Here is a 19,402-nt window from a genome sequence, read left to right on the forward strand (position 1 = left end):
GCAAAATTTTGGAAAGCATTTTGCTCACGGCTGGGTATCAAGTTGTCTCATTCTTCGGCGTTTCATCCTCAGTCAAATGGTCAGACGGAGCGTATGAACCAAAATTTAGAACAGTACCTACGCTGCTTTGTCTCTGATAACCAGGAGGAGTGGTCTACCTTTCTTCCTTTGGCTGAGTTTGCCATCAATAATCACTGCCAGGAGTCGTCTGGGGAGTCTCAGTTTTTTTGTGTTTACGGGCTACATCCTCAGTTTTGTACTTTGAGTCAGAGGGGCTCTTCCGGCGTTCCGGAGGAGGACCAGTTAGGAGCACAATTGTCATCAGTCTGGAGGAGAGTTAAACAGCGCCTGTTGAGTGTGAGTGCTAGGTTCAAACATGTGGCTGACAGTAGGCGTGTGCCAGGTCCGGACCTGAGTGTGGATGACTGGGTGTGGTTATCCACAAAAAACATAAGACTCAAAATACCATCCCTTAAATTGGGTCCACGGTTTATTGGTCCATTTAGGGTCACTGCCGTCATTAACCCAGTAGTGTACCGATTGGAGCGCCCTACGGTGTATAAGATACACAACGTGTTCCACAGGTCTCTTCTAAAGAAGGTGGTGGGTTCTGTGGACGCGGCGCCTATGCCACCTCCAGTCTTGGTGGATGGTAATTTGGAGTTTGAAGTCTCCAAGGTGGTTGACTCTCGCGTAGTGCGCCGCACTTTTCAGTACTTGGTACACTGGCGTGTTATGGGCCTGAGGAGAGGTCCTGGGTACCAGCCTCGGACATTCATGCGGATCGGCTGGTCAGGTTTTTTCATCGTCGCCATCCATACAAGCCGGGTCCTATAAGCCGTGAGGGCCCTGGGGTCCCTCGTAGAAGGCGGGGTACTGTCATGTCGGACACTGTTCAGACCAGGTCGTTCGACAGACAGCGGTAATTCCGCTCTTGACCACTATTTGCTCATTGGCATCGGCTAGATTTTATCTAGCTGTTCCGGGGTTAATTTACCTGATCCTCAGATTGGAAGCTGGGCCATGCCCATTGCGTTTAAATAGCTCTCCTGATCATTGGGCGTCGCCGATTATAGCTTCTGTCTTGTGCGTTGTTATCTCGGTCTGGAGTGGAGAGCTGGTTGCTGGAGATTCGTTGCTGGTGGTGTATTTTCCTTTGTCTTATTTACTCCTTCCTATATTTGTATTTACAATATTTTGCCCTGCACATTTATAGTGTATTCCTGAGTGACTGCGGCGTGGTGTATATTTTCCTTTATCCTTGTCTGTGCTAACTGTGGGTATTGGTGAATTACATCTTCACTGGGTGGTGGGCGGAGGTTTCAGCCTAGGGTTGAAACAGAAGACAGGGTGAGGTTCGAGGCCTGGACATGCACACCATCAGTGTAAACTCCAGGTAGAGGGTCAGTCAGGATTTCCCTAGTCTGAGGGAAATTGCAGGAGCCCGGGTTATTAGCTCTCGCTCACCTAGTCTCCCCGTGACACTTTGGGTGAATCATTAGTCCACAGCCACTATGTACCTCCAGTGTCTAATTACATTTTTGATTCTAAGGGCCCTAAATGGGAATCATATAGTTGCAGCTTATGTAAGGCCTTCAAGTATATGACAAGAACGGATATCTTCCACAACTCAATGAAAACTCGGGAATATAAGATTCTACACCATTTGAATTGTCGTACATCAATGGTGATTTACCAGGCCACATGTCCCTGTGATCGTCTATATGTGGGTATGACCACAAAGGAGTTGCGAGTTCGTGTTTTGGAGCATATTAAAGACATTAAAACAGCAAACAAGATTGAAATCGATGATATTGACAGCATATCGAAGTTGAAGCCTCTAGCAAGACATTTTCGCAATCATCACCCCCATCAATCCCATTTACTTAAAGTAAAGGGGATAGATAGACTTCATTTGGGCAACAGAAGGGGCGATGCCAGTAAGAGACTTGCAAAAAAGGAGTGCAAATGGATCACCCTCTTGCAGAGCATGACTCCAGTGGGTCTCAATGAACTATGGGGTTTCTCTAGCTGTCTCTAAATGTTATTCCATTATCATCTAAATTCCTTTTTCCTCTTTTTGGTTCCCATTATTATTGATTATTATTTGTTGTATATTTTTTAAATAATTCCTTTTTCATCATATTTTATTATTATTATTATTATTATTATTATTATTATTATTATTTTTCCATACTTTTTTTTATATTTATCTCCTATTTTTTCCTCCCATTTTGGTGCCTAGATTTGTTTCTAATATATAATTGTTTTTTATTATTTTAAGAAATTTTTTTTCAGGGGATGTCAAGACCTGAACATTTGTGAGAAATGATGTCTTATACATACATATACATTCTTACCAAATTATACACATATCACTTTTTATTTATGCACCAATTGAATTACACACATACTACTTTTTATTAAGATGTATATCACCTTGGTGTGTATGTGTGCACTCTACGTATGCATATATATGAATTTATGCTTATGTGCGTATGTATGTACAAGTATGTGTGTATGTACATGTGTTTGTGTGTATGTATGTATGTATATTGTGTATATCTTATTATTTTATTTCTTCATCTGTTATTATAATAATATATTATTGCATGTGAATATAGTGTATATATAATTTTCATGTATGGCTTGATATGTATGTGCAGGTCTATATACACACACTTGCATGATTTTGTTTTATTTTATCTAGCTTTTGTGAGTATTGGTGTTATAATTGCATTTCACATTTATACATACACACACAAACGTATTTATGTATTATGGTGATTATTAACCCTTACTGACATCGGACGGTATAGTACGTCCGAGGTCAGCTCCCCTGCTTTGATGCAGGGCTCCGCGGTGAGCCCGCATCAAAGCCGGGACATGTCAGCTGTTTTGAACAGCTGACATGTGCCCGCAATAGCGGCGGGTGAAATCGCGATTCACCCGCTGCTATTAACTAGTTAAATGCCGCTGTCAAACGCAGACAGCAGCATTTAACTACCGCATCCGGCCGGGCGGCCGGAAATGACGTCATCGCCGACCCCCGTCACATGATCTGGGTCGGCGATGTGTCAGGACAGTAACCATAGAGGTCCTTGAGACCTCTATGGTTACTGATCACCGGTAGCTGTGAGCACCACCCTGTGGTCGGCGCTCACAGCACACCTCATTTTCTGCTACATAGCAGCGAACAGCAGATCGCTGCTATGTAGCAGTGGCGATCGTGCTGTGCCTGCTTCTAGCCTCCCATGGAGGCTATTGAAGCATGGCAAAAGTTTAAAAAAAAAGTTTAAAAAAATGTGAAAAAAATAAAAAAAATATAAAAGTTTAAATCACCCCCCTTTCGCCCCAATCAAAATAAATCAATAAAAATAAATCTACACATATTTGATATCGCCACGTTCAGAATCGCCCAATCTATCAATAAAAAAAGCATTAACCTGATCTCTAAACGGCATAATGAGAAAAAAATTGAAACGCCAGAATTACGTTTTTTTGGTCGCCGCGACATTGCATTAAAATGCAATAACGGGCGATCAAAAGAACGTATCTGCACCGAAATGGTATCATTAAAAATGCCAGCTCGGCACGCAAAAAATAAGCCCTCAACCGACCCCAGATCATGAAAAATGGAGACGCTACGAGTATCGGAAAATGGCGCAATTTTTTTTTTTTTTTTTTTTTTTTTTTTAGCAAAGTTTGGAATTTTTTTTCACCACTTAGGTAAAAAATAACCTAGTCATGTGAGGTGTCTATGAACTTGTAATGACCTGGAGAATCATAATGGCAGGTCAGTTTTAGCATTTAGTGAACATAGCAAAAAAGCCAAGCAAAAAACAAGTGTGGGATTGCACTTTTTTTGCAATTTCACCGCACTTGGAATTTTTTTCCCGTTTTCTAGTACACGACATGGTAAAACCAATGATGTCATTCAAAAGTACAACTTGTCCCGCAAAAAATAAGTCCTCACATGGCCAAATTGACGGAAAAATAAAAAAGTTATGGCTCTGGGAAGGAGGGGAGTGAAAAACAAACACGGAAAAACGAAAAATCCCACGGTCATGAAGGGGTTAATGTGATGTATACTTTTGCGTGTTATTGCACTTTGCGCTATGCACTTTATTATATTCAATTCAATTATTACTCACATTATCTTCATTTCATTCATTTGCAATTATTTTAAATGGTTCCTATAGTAGTTAAATGTATTTCCTATTTGGTTATCAGTTATTTATATATATATATATATATATATATATATATATATATATATATATATACTAGCTGAAGAGCCTGGCGTTGCCTGGGCATAGTAAATATCTGTGGTTAGTTATAGCACCTCACTTCTTTTATTTTCCCATCATGCCTCTGATTTTCCCCCTCACATCTCTCATTTTCTCCCTTACACCTCTCATTTTCCCTCTCACTCCTCTTCTTTCCCCCTCACTCCTCTTATTTTCCCCCTCACTCCTCTCATTCCCCCTTAACACTTGTCATTTTGACCTCACATCTGTCATTTTCCGATCACTCCACTATTTTCCCTCACTCCTCTCATTTTGCACTCACACCTTTTCATTTTCACCTCACACCCCTCTTTTTCACCTCAAACCTCTCATTTTCCCCTCAGTATATCCTTCCTCTAGTGTTAGCTTTCTGTTACTCTTTCTTATGTTAACGGGTCGGTTTTGACCCCTGTCTTAAATCACCCCTAGTATACCCTAAAAACAGTTATTTATTATCCAATTTGTTTCTTCCCTCTTAGTTACCTTGTTAAGGGTTTCTCATCCATGGAAGGATTGATTTTAATATTTTTGTTGTGGCCCCCTGGGCCTTTCATTTGAGAGCATACCCTTCATTTTCAATATAAAAATATTGTCAAATGAACCTCAAGAGGATAATATAAACTTTAAAAAGTTTGTTATATTACCTGACTATTACTGAAGGGTTTTAGAACACATTTCTTAAATGTAAAAAAAATTACATATATATATTTTATATTATTAACTCTAGTCTATGGTGTTACGGGTCAATTTTGACCCATATCTAACTACTTTATGAAAAAGGCAAAAAACAGATTTTTTTTTTTTATAGAACTTTAATACAAATAAAAGATGAAAATTATATTAACATTAATAGCAATAATAATAAAAAGTAGCTTTTCTAGGTCAAACAAACAAACAAACAACAATCAATCAAGCAAATCAAATCAACAGAAATCAAGTACTATTTTTTAGATTCATTAGTATTTAGATGCATGTGTGGCAAAAAGTGGCACTTTTTGTGTGTTCTTTGCAGAGGTATTTTTTGCAGGCGAAGCACGATGTGTTTGTCTTTCTGTCCTTATTGCTAGGGCAGACCTGACACCTCTTTCTTTTAGAATCAGGTGGTCTCACTGGGGTTGTGGCTGTTGTGGTTGATGTTGAGGCAGGGCTGGTTGAGGAGGATGCTGGTGATGATTCTCTTTGTGTTGCTGTGGGTGTGGACGAAGCACTTGTTGAGCTCTGGAGTTGTCGGACCAAGGCTGCAGCAGCTGGGTCTCGGGGCACTCGTTCCCTTTGGTCAATGTGCGCCTTGACAAGGGATCTTTCTAGTTCCTCAAGAAACATCCTCCGCTTGTTTTTTTTCTTTGAATTCCATCCTTGGTGAATGTGGGTCCACAACACAAATGAATTGCATGCTGACACATCAAGGATGTTGTAAAATACAACCATTGGCCATTTCCTAGTCATTCGCTGGCAAGTGTAGGTGGCAGTCAGCTTGTCCAGGTTGTCTACTCCTCCTTTGTTTTTGTTATAGTCCAGGATGATTTTGGGCTTTTTGTCACTTCCTGATGACACAGCTGCATCTTTGTGAAGTGTGGACATCAGTACCACATTCCGTCGTTTTTTGGGGCAGTATGAAACAGCAGTGGTGGTGTCTGTAAAAACAAACTTTGAGGAAAGTGGAGCCCTGTCCTTCATCTGCAACAATTCAGCAGGCAGCTCAGGTTTGTTTTTTTTCACTGTGCCCACCATGGTGATTTTCCTCCTGAGAAGTTCTTGTCCAAGGTCATAGCTGGTAAAAAAAATTGTCACAAGTAATGTTGTGACCCTGCAGTCCAGTAGTCATATCGAGGACTACACGTTTTCCTTGTTTTTTTTTCAGGGATGCCGCTTGCAGACTTGCCTGTGTAAATCTGTAGATTCCATGCATAGCTAGTTTTTGCATCACAGGCTGCCCAGATTTTCATGCCGTATTTGCCTGGCTTACTTGGCATGTATTGCCGGAAGGGGCATTTTCCGCGGAAAGGGAGAAAACGTTCGTCTACTGTCACCTCTGGCCCTGGGTTGAACATCAGTGGAAGGAGCTGCACCCATTTCTCCCAAACATCCCTGAGGGGAGCAAGTTTGTCAGATTTTGTTCTGGTGTCTCTGTTGTCAAATCTGAGGACTCTTGATATCATTTGAAACTTTTGAAGTGACATTGTTGCCCGGAAAATATTCCTGCCTGTCGATGCGTCCCGGAGACTATCAGTGGCCTCATTGCAGGACTTGTACACTCCAGCAAGGAGAAGAACACCAATGTAGGCATCCATGACATCATCATGAAGGTCATTCCACATGTTGCCGTGGACTTTTTTCCTTCAAGGTTTGTCATAGCAATAATGACTTTTTTTATTGACAATAGCATAAACAGATCAAAACATGTCTTGATGTCACTTACTCTTGTCACAGCAAACCTTGTGATCCCAGGGGTCATTTTTATGACATTTGCAGCATCTGCCCTGCCATGTACATCTGGAGGTACTGAGTAGGGTTGAGCGAAATGGGTCGGCCATTTTCAGAAGTCGCCGACTTTTGGCAAAGTCGGGTTTCATGAAACCCGACCCGACCCCTGTGTGGGGTCGGCCATGAGGTCGGCGATCTTCTGAATCTGGTATCGGAATTCCGATACCGAGTTCCGATATGTTTGCGATATCGGGAATCGGTATCGGAATCCATATTTAAGTGTAAAATAAAGAATCAAAATAAAAAATATTGATATACTCACCCTTGGACGCGCCCTGGTTGTAACTGCCAGCCTCCGTTCATAAGAATGAGCGCTTGAAAGTCCTTAGATGACATCGCGGCCTGTGATTGGTCGCGGAGCGGTCACGTGCCGCAACGCGACCAATCACAAGCCGTGACGTCATCTAAGGTCTTTCAAGCGCTTGAAAGACCTTAGATGACGTCGCGGCTTGTGATTGGTCGCGTGGCGGTCACGTGACCGCTCCACGACCAATCACAGGCCGTGACGTCATCTAAGGACTTTCAAGCGCTCATTCTTATGAACGGAGGCTGTCAGTTACAACCAGGGCGCGTCAGAGGGTGAGTATATCAATATTTTTTATTTTGATTCTTTATTTTACACATTAATATGGATCCCAGGGCCTGAAGGAGAGTTTCCTCTCCTTCAGACCCTGGGAACCATAGTATCCCATTGCACTGCATAGGGTTTCGTGTTTCGGCCGACCCCGACTCCGACTTTTTTATAGGATCAGCCGATTTCACTCGACCCGACTTTTGAGAAAGTCGGGTTTCGTGAAACCCGACCCGATCCTATAAAAATAAAAGTCGCTCAACCCTAGTACTGAGCTCCAACTGATCTTGCCACTTTTGGATTTGAATCTTTCAGCGGGAGCAGCTTCAGCACCAGTGACCTCCTCATCAGACTGATCAGAACTGTCTGTGTCTTCTGGTTGATACTCCACATCATCTTCCTCCTCAGAAACCTGTTCATCTGTATCAATTTGCTGCTGTGTGTCCTCTGATTCATTATCATCTAAGATATAATCCAGAATTTGGCTTACATCAAATCTTCTCCTCATTGTTGCATGTGTAAACTGGAGATGTATACTCTGCAAAGTACCAACTCTAAGCTGATTTGGCCATACATGCCTGGACATGTCCCTAACTCAAGTTGTTGGAGGTAGAGCTGGCTGTGGGCTGTTGGTTTATATTGTGTTTATGAGTTCAGTTTTGGGACCTATTATTGTTTTTTTACTCTTATATTAGACCTGGGTCGAAATTGACCCCAACAACACAAATGTTATAATTTTAATAAGAACATTTTACAATTTAGTAAAATAGTTTTATTTTATTGTATTTTGTTTTAAAATAAGTTCCTGAAAAAGTCAAAAAGTCTTGATGCAATAAACAAATGTATGTAGAATTTGTATGCATTTAAAACCTAAAACGGGTCGGTCACGACCCTAACACTAGAGGAAGGAATATACATGTTTGTCATCTCCCTTATATATAGTATACACCTGTATGTCATCTCCTGTATATAGTATATACCTGTATGTCATCTCCCCTGTAAATAGTATATACCTGCTGTATGTCATCTGCTCCTGTATATTGTATATACCTATGTGTCATCTCCTCCTGTATATAGTATATACCTGTATGTCATCTCTTCTGTTTATACTATATACCTGTATGTCATCTCCTCCTATATATAGTATATACCTGTATGTCATCTTCTGTATATAGTATAAACCTGTATGTCATCTTCCCTGTATATAATGTATACCTACTGTATGTCATCTCCTTCTCTATATACCTATGTGTCATCTCCTCTTTTATATAGTATATACAGTACAGACCAAAAGTTTGGACACACCTTCTCATTCAAAGATTTTTCTGTATTTTCATGACTATGAAAATTGTACTTTCACACTGAAGGCATCAAAACTATGAATTAACACATGTGGAATTATATACTTAACAAAAAAGTGTGAAACAACTGAAAATATGTCTTATATTCTAGGTTCGTCAAAGTAGCCACCTTTTGCTTTGATGACTGCTTTGCACATTCTTGGCATTCTCTTGATGAGCTTCAAGTATATACCTGTGTGTCATCTCCCCTGTATATAGTATATATGTGTGTCATCTCCTCCTGTATATAGTATATACCTGTATGTCATCTCCTCCTGTAAATAGTATATACCTGTGTGTCATCTCCCCTGTATATAATATATATGTGTGTGTCATCTCCTCCTGTATATAGTATATACATGTGTGTCATCTCCTCCTGTATATAGTATATACCTGTGTGTCATCTCTCCTATATATAGTATATATGTGTGTGTCATCTCCTATATATACAGTAGCATATACCTGTATGTCATCTCCTCCTGTATATAGTATATACCTGTGTGTCATCTCCCCTGTATATATTATATATCTGTATGTCATCTCCTCCTGTATGAGACCAGGTTCACACGTTATTTGGTCAGTATTTTTACCTCAGTATTTGTTAGCTAAATTGGCAGCCTGATAAATCCCCAGCCAACAGGAAGCCCTTCCCCCTGGCAGTGTATATTAGCTCACACATACACATACACATCATGTGACTGAAAGTTGTTGCTTTTGTAGTTTGTCTGCTTATTAAGCAGATTTTTATTTTTGAAGGATAATACCAGACTTGTGTGTGTTTTAGGGCGAGTTTCATGTGTCAAGTTGTGTGTGTTGAGTTGAGTGTGGCGACATGCATGTAGCGACTTTTGTGAGATGAGTTTTGCGTGGCGACATGCGTGTAGCAACTTTTTTTGTGTCGAGTTGCATGCGACAGGTTAGTGTATCAAGTTGTGTGCAGCAAGTTTTGTGCATGGCGAGTTTTGCGAGTGGCGAGTTTTATGTGTGGTGCATTTTGAGTCTGTGCAAGTTTTGTGTGAGGCAACTTTTGCTTGTGTTGCAACTTTTGTGCATGTGGCAATTTTTCCTCGTGTGCAAGTTTTGCGTGAGGTGAATTTTCCATGAGGTGAGTTTTGCACGTGTGGCGAGTTTTGCATGAGCCTAGTTTTCCATGAGGTGAGTTTTGCGCATGGCGAGTTTTGAGCGGCGACTTTTGTGTTTCGACTTTTATGTGGCGAGGTTGGTGTATGTGTGGTGAAATGTGTGCTGAGGGTGATATATGTGTTCAAGCACGTGGTAGTGTGTGGCACATTTTGTGTGTGTGTTCATATCCCCGTGTGTGGTGAGTATCCCATGTCGGAGCCCCACCTTAGCAACTGTACGGTATATACTCTTTGGCGCCATCGCTCTCACTCTTTAAGTCCCCCTTGTTCACATCTGGCAGCTGTCAATTTGCCTCCAACACTTTTCTTTCACTTTTTCCCCATTATGTAGATAGGGGCAAAATTATTTGGTGAATTGGAACGCACGGGGTTAAAATTTCGCCTCAGAACATAGCCTATGACGTTCTCGGGGTCCAGATGTGTGACTGTGCAAAATTTTGTGGCTGTAGCTGCGACGGTGCAGATGCCAATCCCGGACATACACACACACACACATACACGCATACACACACACACACATTCAGCTTTATATATTAGATGTATTTATTAACCATTTTCTTTATTTAGGTCCGCTCTTGCCCTTTATCTATCCCACACCCAATATGGCTGCGGGTGTGCTGAGCACCGCACTGCGCGTGCGTGCACCCCATCTTGGGGCTGTGAGCCTGGCGCATCATTGACTGTGACCTTTGGCCGCACTCGGTGACTCGTTTCTGGTTCCGGCTTCAGCGATGGTGGTGGACGCGCACTCTGATGTAACTATAGCGCCCCTGATTTACAATTATTGGCAGCTGCTTGGGCACTATATATTGCTGTCGCACCCTACACATGCCACTCCCTGACGAAGCGGTTGCGAAACGTGCGTTGGAGTGGTGTGTGCGGGGGATGCGGCATGTCATTTTGGTTGGTACACATGGCTGGTCTTTTTCACTAATCATTTCCTTATACCCCCATAGTATTTCAGTATATGTGCATCCCTGCATTTGTGAATTCCACACCTTGATAGTGTTTACTTTCACTATTTATTTCTTTTGCACTGTGCACTGTTGAAATTTATGGTTATTTATTTATTTATTTACCATCTCTTATCTCATATAGTAGCCATTACATCTATTGCATTTATTGACTGTTAGTGGAAAAGTCTTTCTCTTTCACATCATCATCACACATATATATATATATACATATATATTTTTTGGGGGGGGGCATAATGTTACTGGCTGCACAGTAGAATATTTTATATTTTTTTGTTATTTTTTTGTTATTTTTTGTATTTTGTATTTCATTTACATATTAATCACATTCTCCACATTGGATTTTATTTTGATTATCATTACATTAGTGCAGCGCCCCAGAGTCCTGGTTGCTGCAGTAATGTCATTTTTCCACCAGGGGGAGTGATATTACGTCTGAAGGTAATAAAGGAGTCCATCCTTCCAGGTATCACCAAACATACACCACACGTCACACTCCAATCCACAAGGGGGAGCCATGCTCCTATCTAGTAGGGCACTCCTCACAGAAGGGTAAAACTGGTGGTTTGGATAGAAAGTTAGTGAGACGCTGCCTGGGTTTGACCCAGTGAGTACCTGTCAGGCAGACAGGGGGGAAAGGAGGAACATCTGAGCTGCAGACAGAGGGTCCCTGTCAGGGGTGGGACCCTGACAGAGGCCTAGAGGGATAGAAAGCTACGGAGCTGCGCCTGCCCCACGTGCGGCAGTATCCAAAGAAAGGACACAAAGCGAACTGTGTTGTAGAGAGTGAGAAACGAAGTCACAGCACAAGGAGAAAACACCGGGAGGAGTTCTGCCCCGAGACAGGCAGCCTCCTTCTGAGACGCGTAGCCGGTGGCCGGAACACCAAGGGAGTAATTGACTTTACGCATTACTTCAGAGACCGGCAGGACAATCAATTCCTAGTTGGCTGCCCGACCTTAATATCTAAGAAGACACGGTGGCAAATTGTGGGGGTCGGGGGCGCCTCTAGGGTCCCTATAAACAAGCCTCAGGCCATCCCAGTCATATGGGTTTGTCCTATCCATACCATCTGGGAGACAGAGAGAAGACATCAGAAACATCCACAAAAGTTGTGAGGAACTTACCGAGTTGCTCAGCAGGGAGGGACTACAACACACAGGCGCTAGTAGGAAGGCTACTGATTTCCACCTGGATAAGGGGACTCTGGATTTGCCTTCCGACCGGCCGGACTCTGCCTACCCTGTGGTCCATACCCTGGACTGTGGATGCTGAAGCTTCCAGTAAAAGGTAAAGAGACTGAAACCTTGTGTTCTCGTTATTCCCTGCACCTCACATCCTCCACCATTACCAGCTACACTTCTGGGATGCCCTGGGGATACACTTCACCTGTGGGAAGGTATACCATCTTGCTGCTATAACATCACCCCAGCGGACCCCTAAGCAGCGTCGGTCACTCTGACTGAGTACCACAGGTGGCGTCACGAACACCGTACAAACTACACCTTTAATTGGACGCCCCTCAAAGGGCCACGGACCGGGTCAGGCCACCGTGACATCCCCAGAACCGAGAGGGACCGGGTACCGAGTACCCCTTTGCCCTTAGCGTGGGGGCGCACCATTATTACTTTAGCACTGATTGCTATTGCACTTTTATTTCATTTATCTTATATATTTTTTGGCAAAATAACATTATTTTGGACAGTACTATATGCCCTTATTTCATTATTTCTTATACTTTTTCTATTTTTTATAATTTATTGGTTCATTATTCTCTTTTATTCAAAATTACACCTTGTCGTCATTTTTTCAGATTTTTTATATATATATATATATATATATATATATATATATATATATATATATATATATATATATATATATATATATATATATATATATATACACTCACCCGCCAATTTATTAGGAACACCTGTCCAACTTCTTGTTAACACTTAATTTCTAATCAGCCAATCACATGGCGGCAACTCAGTGCATTTAGGCATGTAGACATGGTCAAGACAATCTCCTGCAGTTCAAACCGAGCATCAGTATGGGGAAGAAAGGTGATTTGAGTGCCTTTGAACGTGGCATGGTTGTTGGTGCCAGAAGGGCTGGTCTGAGTATTTCAGAAACTGCTGATCTACTGGGATTTTCACGCACAACCATCTCTAGGGTTTACAGAGAATGGTCCGAAAAAGAAAAAAAATCCAGTGAGCGGCAGTTCTGTGGGCGGAAATGCCTTGTTGATGCCAGAGGTCAGAGGAGAATGGGCAGACTGGTTCGAGCTGATAGAAAGGCAACAGTGACTCAAATCGCCACCCGTTACAACCAAGGTAGGCCTAAGAGCATCTCTGAACGCACAGTGCGTCGAACTTTGAGGCAGATGGGCTACAGCAGCAGAAGACCACACCGGGTACCACTCCTTTCAGCTAAGAACAGGAAACTGAGGCTACAATTTGTACAAGCTCATCGAAATTGGACAGTAGAAGATTGGAAAAACGTTGCTTGGCCTGATGAGTCTCGATTTCTGCTGCGACATTTGGATGGTAGGGTCAGAATTTGGCATAAACAACATGAAAGCATGGATCCATCCTGCCTTGTATGGAGCATCTTTGGGATGTGCAGCCGACAAATCTGCGGCAACTGTGTGATGCCATCATGTCAATATGGACCAAAATCTCTGAGGAATGCTTCCAGCACCTTGTTGAATCTATGCCACGAAGAATTGAGGCAGTTCTGAAGGCAAAAGGGGGTCCAACCCGTTACTAGCATGGTGTACCTAATAAAGTGGCCGGTGAGTGTATATATATATATATATATATATATATATATGCACTTTAAAGACTTTATTTTTGTATAAAATACTGTATGCAATTGGCTACTAAAATATAAAATATATTATCAATGCACTTTATTGCTATATGAAATATTGGGTTCATTTCCTTTGTGTTATATTTATTATTATTTATTTATCAGCTATTTATCAACTATTATATTTTTCTCTATACCAGTCATGTGAAATTGTTTATATTATATTTTTTATTGAATTCATTCATATTTGTATTATATTATTAATTATTGCTATCTTATTAATTATTTTTTCAACACTCCCTTTTTTACCAATTAATCTGACTTGCCCTAACCCCCACATACTGATTTTTATTGTATTGATGTTAAATTAATTTGTAATAAAACAATATTTTAAAAGTATTTTCTTGCATTGTGTCATATCGCCTTTTATGCCAATAAGATAAAATAATATGATTGAATTTATTGATTCATTTTTTTAGTAAATATTTTTTTGGGGGTATATATTTATTGGTAATATTTACTATTTGGTTATTTATGAAATATTATTTGGTATTTATTTTCTATATAGGATTTCTAAATGTATAAAAACCTGGCCTGTGGCCTCATTCCTCAATGCGCCAGCAAGACCCCTGCCTTACAACTATCAAGACTCCTGCCAACCAGCCAGAGGACAGCCAGCATCCAGCCAGAAGCCATCCAGCGTCCAGCCACAGGTCTGCCTGCCAGTGTGAGTCCTGCCAGCCAGTGTGAGTCCTGCCATTTTTGTGTGTATGTGTCTGTGTGTGTCTGTCTGTGTGCGTGTGCGTGTGTGTGTGCGTGCATGTTTTTTATTTTTATTTTTTTTAATACTGTGATTTATTTATAAAGTAGTGTGGCGTGTGTAAAATGTTGTGTCAGTGTGTGTGTGGCGTGTGTGTGTAATGGCGGTGTGTGTGTGTGTGGTGCATGTGTGCGTCCGTTTTTTTTTTAAATTGTATTGTTGAAAAAGTTTACAGTTAATGTACTTGTATTTAAAATAAAGAGCATTGTAGCTCCTAATTGTGATTTTTTTTTTTTTTTAAAGAAAAAAAAAAAAATTTCTTCAAACTGTACGTAGTATCATTTCACAAAGGTAAATTTTAAAGTGTGGTGTATGTAAAACTGTACACACAACATGCAATACAGAGTTGGTTGAGGGTTTATTTTTTTAAATAAAAGGTGTAGGAAAAATGTAATAGCAATTTTTTTTTTCTTTTTGTAATTTGTAAAGGGATCTTTTCACATATGTGGTCAATATATTTTTAACTGGTGTTTAGGCATTTCAACTTTGAATGAGCGTATTTTGTTCATTTTTTTTTTCAGGGGGGGATGGTTTTACAGCTTGCGCATATTATTGAACTAGGATATCCAGCTCAGACTTGTGTGCCTTGGGTATATTTTTGTGGGGGTTTTACAAAACGGTGTTTTTTGGCCTGCTTGGACATTGCTCAGATATAACATTTGAGCAGGGTGGTTTATAAATCTATTACATTAGCTATTTTGGGAGGTTTTTGGGTCCTATGGGGATTACTTTAGGGGTGAGTTTCAAAATCATACTACAACCCCTGGCAAAAATGATAGAATCACAGGCCTTGGAGGATGTTCATTGAGTTGTTTAATTTTGTAGAAAAAAAAACAGATCACAGACATGGCACAAAAGTAAAGTCATTTCAAATGGCAACTTTCTGGCTTTAAGAAACACTAAAAGAAATCAAGAACAAAAAATGTGGTAGTCAGTAATGGTTACTTTTTATTAACCAAGCATAGGGGAAAATTATGGAATCACTAAATTCTGAGGAAAAAAATTATGGAATCACCATGTAAATTTTCATAACCAAAAATAACACCTGCATCAAATTAGATCTGCTCGTTAGTCTGCATCTAAAAAGGAGCGATCACACCTTGGAGAGCTGTTGCACCAAGTGGACTGACATGAATCATGGCTCCAACATGAGAGATGTCAATTGAAACAAAGGAGAGGATTATCAAACTCTTAAAAAGAGGGTAAATCATCACGCAATGTTGCAAAAGATGTTGGTTGTTCACAGTCAGCTGCGTCTAAAATCTCGACCAAATACAAACAACATGGGAAGGTTGTTAAAGGCAAACATACTGGCAGACCAAGGAAGACATCAAAGCGTCAAGACCGGAAACTTAAAGCAATATGTCTCCAAAACAGGAAATGCACAACAAAACAAATGAGGAACGAATGGGTGCAAACTGGAGTCAACGTCTGTGACCGAACTGTACGAAACCGCCTAAAGGAAATGGGATTTACATACAGAAAAGCTAAACGAAAGCCATCATTAACATCTAAACAGAAAAAAACAAGGTAACAATGGGCTAAGGAAAAGCAATTGTGGACTGTGGATGACTGGATGAAAGTCATATTCAGTGATGAATCGCAAATCCGCATTGGGCAAGGTTATGATGCTGGAACTTTTGTTTGGTGCCGTTCCAATGAGATTTATAAAGATGACTGCCTGAAGAGAACATGCAAATTTCCACAGTCATTGATGATATGGGGTTGCATGTCAGGTAAAGGCACTGGGGAGATGGCTGTCATTACATCTACTATATAATTGTCTAAGGGTCACTTCCGTCTTTCTATCTGTCCTTCTGTCTGTCTGTCTTTCTGTCTGTCATGGAAATCCCAAGTCGCTGATTGGTCGCGGCAAAACAGCAACGACCAATCAGCGACGGGCACAGTCCGGTGGCAAAATGGCCGCTCCTTACTCCCAGCAGTCAGTGCCCACTCCATACTCCCATCCAGCCAGCGCTCACACAGGGTTAATGGCAGCGTTAACGGACCGCGTTATGCCGCGGTATAACGCACTCCGTTATCGCTGCTATTAACCCTGTGTGACCAACTTTTTACTATTGATGCTGCCTATGCAGCATCAATAGTAAAAAGATCTAATGTTAAAAATAATTAAAAAAAAAATAAAAAATAGTTATATACTCACCCTCTGTCAGCCCCTCAGATCCAGAACATGCCTTTCCAGCTCCTCGCGACGCTCCGGTGACCACTCCATGCATTGCGATCTAGCGAGATGATAAGGTAGCGGTCTCGCTAGACCGCTACTTCATCATCTCGTGAGACCGCAATGCACTCTTGGGACCAGAGCGTCGCAAGGAGCATCAGTAAACACCTTGCCTGGATCTGGGGGCCAACGGAAGGTAAGTATATAACTATTTTTTATTTTAATTCTTTTTTAACAGGGATATGATGCCCACATTGCAATATGCTATGTGGGCTGTGCAATATACTACGTGGGCTGTGCAATATACTACGTGGGCTGTGCAATATACTACGTGGGCTGTGCTATATACTACATGGGCTGTGTTATACACTATGTGGGCTGTTATATACTATGTGGGCTGTGTTATACACTTCATGGGCTGTAAATAGAATAATCGATAAGCACGTAGCGACGTAAGTGGCCGAGAGCATATTCAATATAAAAGCTCTCCCAAATATAAACAAAAAAATATATGGAGGAGTGTCACTCCTAATTTAGAACAATATACTAGCGAAAAAGGGAGCATAGACACCAAAACGTTTAAAAACTATATAAATGTTTTATTTCATTCTCAGTATCAAAAAATAACATACACATAAATATACACATGACAGAATACATAAAAAATTCCAACACATGGAAAGGAGGAAAAGCCAACCAGTACACTAAATGGTAGGACACACATCCATAATATGACCTGGGTAAGTATCGAATGGTCCCTGAGTTTAACTATGATCCTACAATGAGGAATCATTCTTGGAGGCCATAGCCTCATATTATCATATAAGCCCATGTTTGTGCATATCAATGAGGTAAAGTAAACTCACCCATAGTAAGTCCGGACTCCTGTGTGGCCTTCCCACAACCTCTGACACGCGTTTCGCGTGATTGCTTTCTCAAAGGGGGAGTGATACGAGTGTCTCGCCTCAACTGCACTTTTCATAGGAAACCGGCATACCAGTATGCACGGCGCATGCGCACCTGAACTCCACACATAGAAAATTGCTCATTCCATGAGCGTCATTATGAAGCGCACATGAGGGCGAAATCTCGCCTATGGTACCTATAATCATCCGCGCCGCATAAGTTCTAGATGCAAATAAGAATAAAGCAGTGTCGGATAAATTGAAGTGTGCATGGGCACCACTAGCGCTGACCTTCCCAGAGCCACGCAAAAATCTGAACCGGAACTAAATAGGCCATATGAAAAACAAACGCCTTGCGCATGCGTATGGGAAGAGCAACAAATTCCCGAAGCCGTGCCATGACTCTATCACCATGATAATCTCGATCCCTGTGCGTACGCGCACAAACAGACATATCACGCATGCGGAGTGCATCATATCGCCAAAGCCGCGCCGTGACTCTAACACCATGGTAATCTCGATCCCAGTGCGCACGCGCACGATCGATCACAGCACTGCTGATCTGGAAACAAGATCTAACAGGTAGTGGTATCACACAAGCTACATGAACTGATCGCGCATATGTGGATGTGTGTCCTACCATTTAGTGTACTGGTTGGCTTTTCCTCCTTTCCACATGTTGGAATTTTTTATGTATTCTGTCATGTGTATATTTATAAGAAAATCCTACAAAAAAAAACACGGAAGCAAAATGCCAAATATCCAAATAAAGTTTAACAAGATTCTTTATTAAATAATTAAAAAATAACCACAGAGACAGAGATACAAATGCAAGAAACTAACACCACCATATACTAGATAATGCAAAAAATAAGGTATGTATATAACGATCCATATACTGACAATTAGTTTAACTAGGCATCATAGTCTAAACTGAGGCTCAAAAAACTACCATACCAATCCCCATAGACAGGATAAGACTATTGCACAGATGTCCACAGATGATAATTTAGCTCAAGTGCGGTGCTCAATACATATATAGCCACATAGGGATATTGTACAAAGTGCTTAATGTCATATAAATAATTGCAATAGTGCAAGTAAGTTATATATCCCAGACCATTAAATCATGTCACTAATGCCATAGCCATACTGATATATAGATTATCAGGAGGTAGAGTATACTCCATAGCAGGTGCTCCATAGACATGCGCCTAAGAAAATATAGATTATCAGGGGGTAGAATACAATCCAGAGCAAGTGCTCCATAAACATGTGCCTCAATTAGCTATAGTAAAGAAAAAAATAAATACATAACCTGTATATGTGGTGTCTTCCCCGACGCACGTTTCGTGTTTAGCTTCTTCTTAGGGGGTCTGTTTATGTGTATGTTATTTTTTGATACTGAGAATGAAATACAACATTTATATAGTTTTTATACGTTTTGGTGTCTATGCTCCCTTTTTCTCTAGTATATTGTTCTAAATTAGGAGTGACACTCCTCCATATATTTTTTTGTTTATATTTGGGAGAGCTTTTATATTGAATATGCTCTTGGCCCCTTACGTCACTACGTGCTTATCGATTATTGTATTTGCTTGTATCTTGTCTGTGTCTTTCACAGTGTCCAGTCCTAAGCATATGGATTTCCGTGCCCGGGATCAAACCTGGCTTTCTCGTTTGAACGAGGTTTTTAAGGAGGACCCAACCGGTATTTCTGAATCATGTACTGGGAATTCCAAGGAACACAATGTTAGACTAAAGAGTCTTTTGCACAAACGTACAAGGCTGTGGTGGAACAGGGCCTCCCTGGGACAATACCTGACACATGGGTTGATCCCTAGGGGACTTCGATACAAATATTCCCATCTTTTGATGTGG

General features: G+C 40.9%; 1 long non-coding RNA gene across 1 annotated transcript in view; it reads left to right on the forward strand.

The window, feature by feature from the left end:
* The window catches only part of LOC143768932 (uncharacterized), a 54,683-nt gene extending 40,355 nt beyond the window's left edge, over positions 1 to 14,328 (forward strand). The window contains exon 3 of the long non-coding RNA XR_013214129.1: positions 14,183 to 14,328. This is a non-coding gene — a long non-coding RNA (uncharacterized LOC143768932). The remainder of the gene's footprint in view (positions 1 to 14,182) is intronic.
* The last annotated feature ends 5,074 nt before the right edge of the window (positions 14,329 to 19,402 follow it).

This window comes from Ranitomeya variabilis, chromosome 4 (genome assembly GCF_051348905.1).
Source record: "Ranitomeya variabilis isolate aRanVar5 chromosome 4, aRanVar5.hap1, whole genome shotgun sequence".
Taxonomy (NCBI): Eukaryota; Metazoa; Chordata; class Amphibia; order Anura; family Dendrobatidae; genus Ranitomeya; species Ranitomeya variabilis.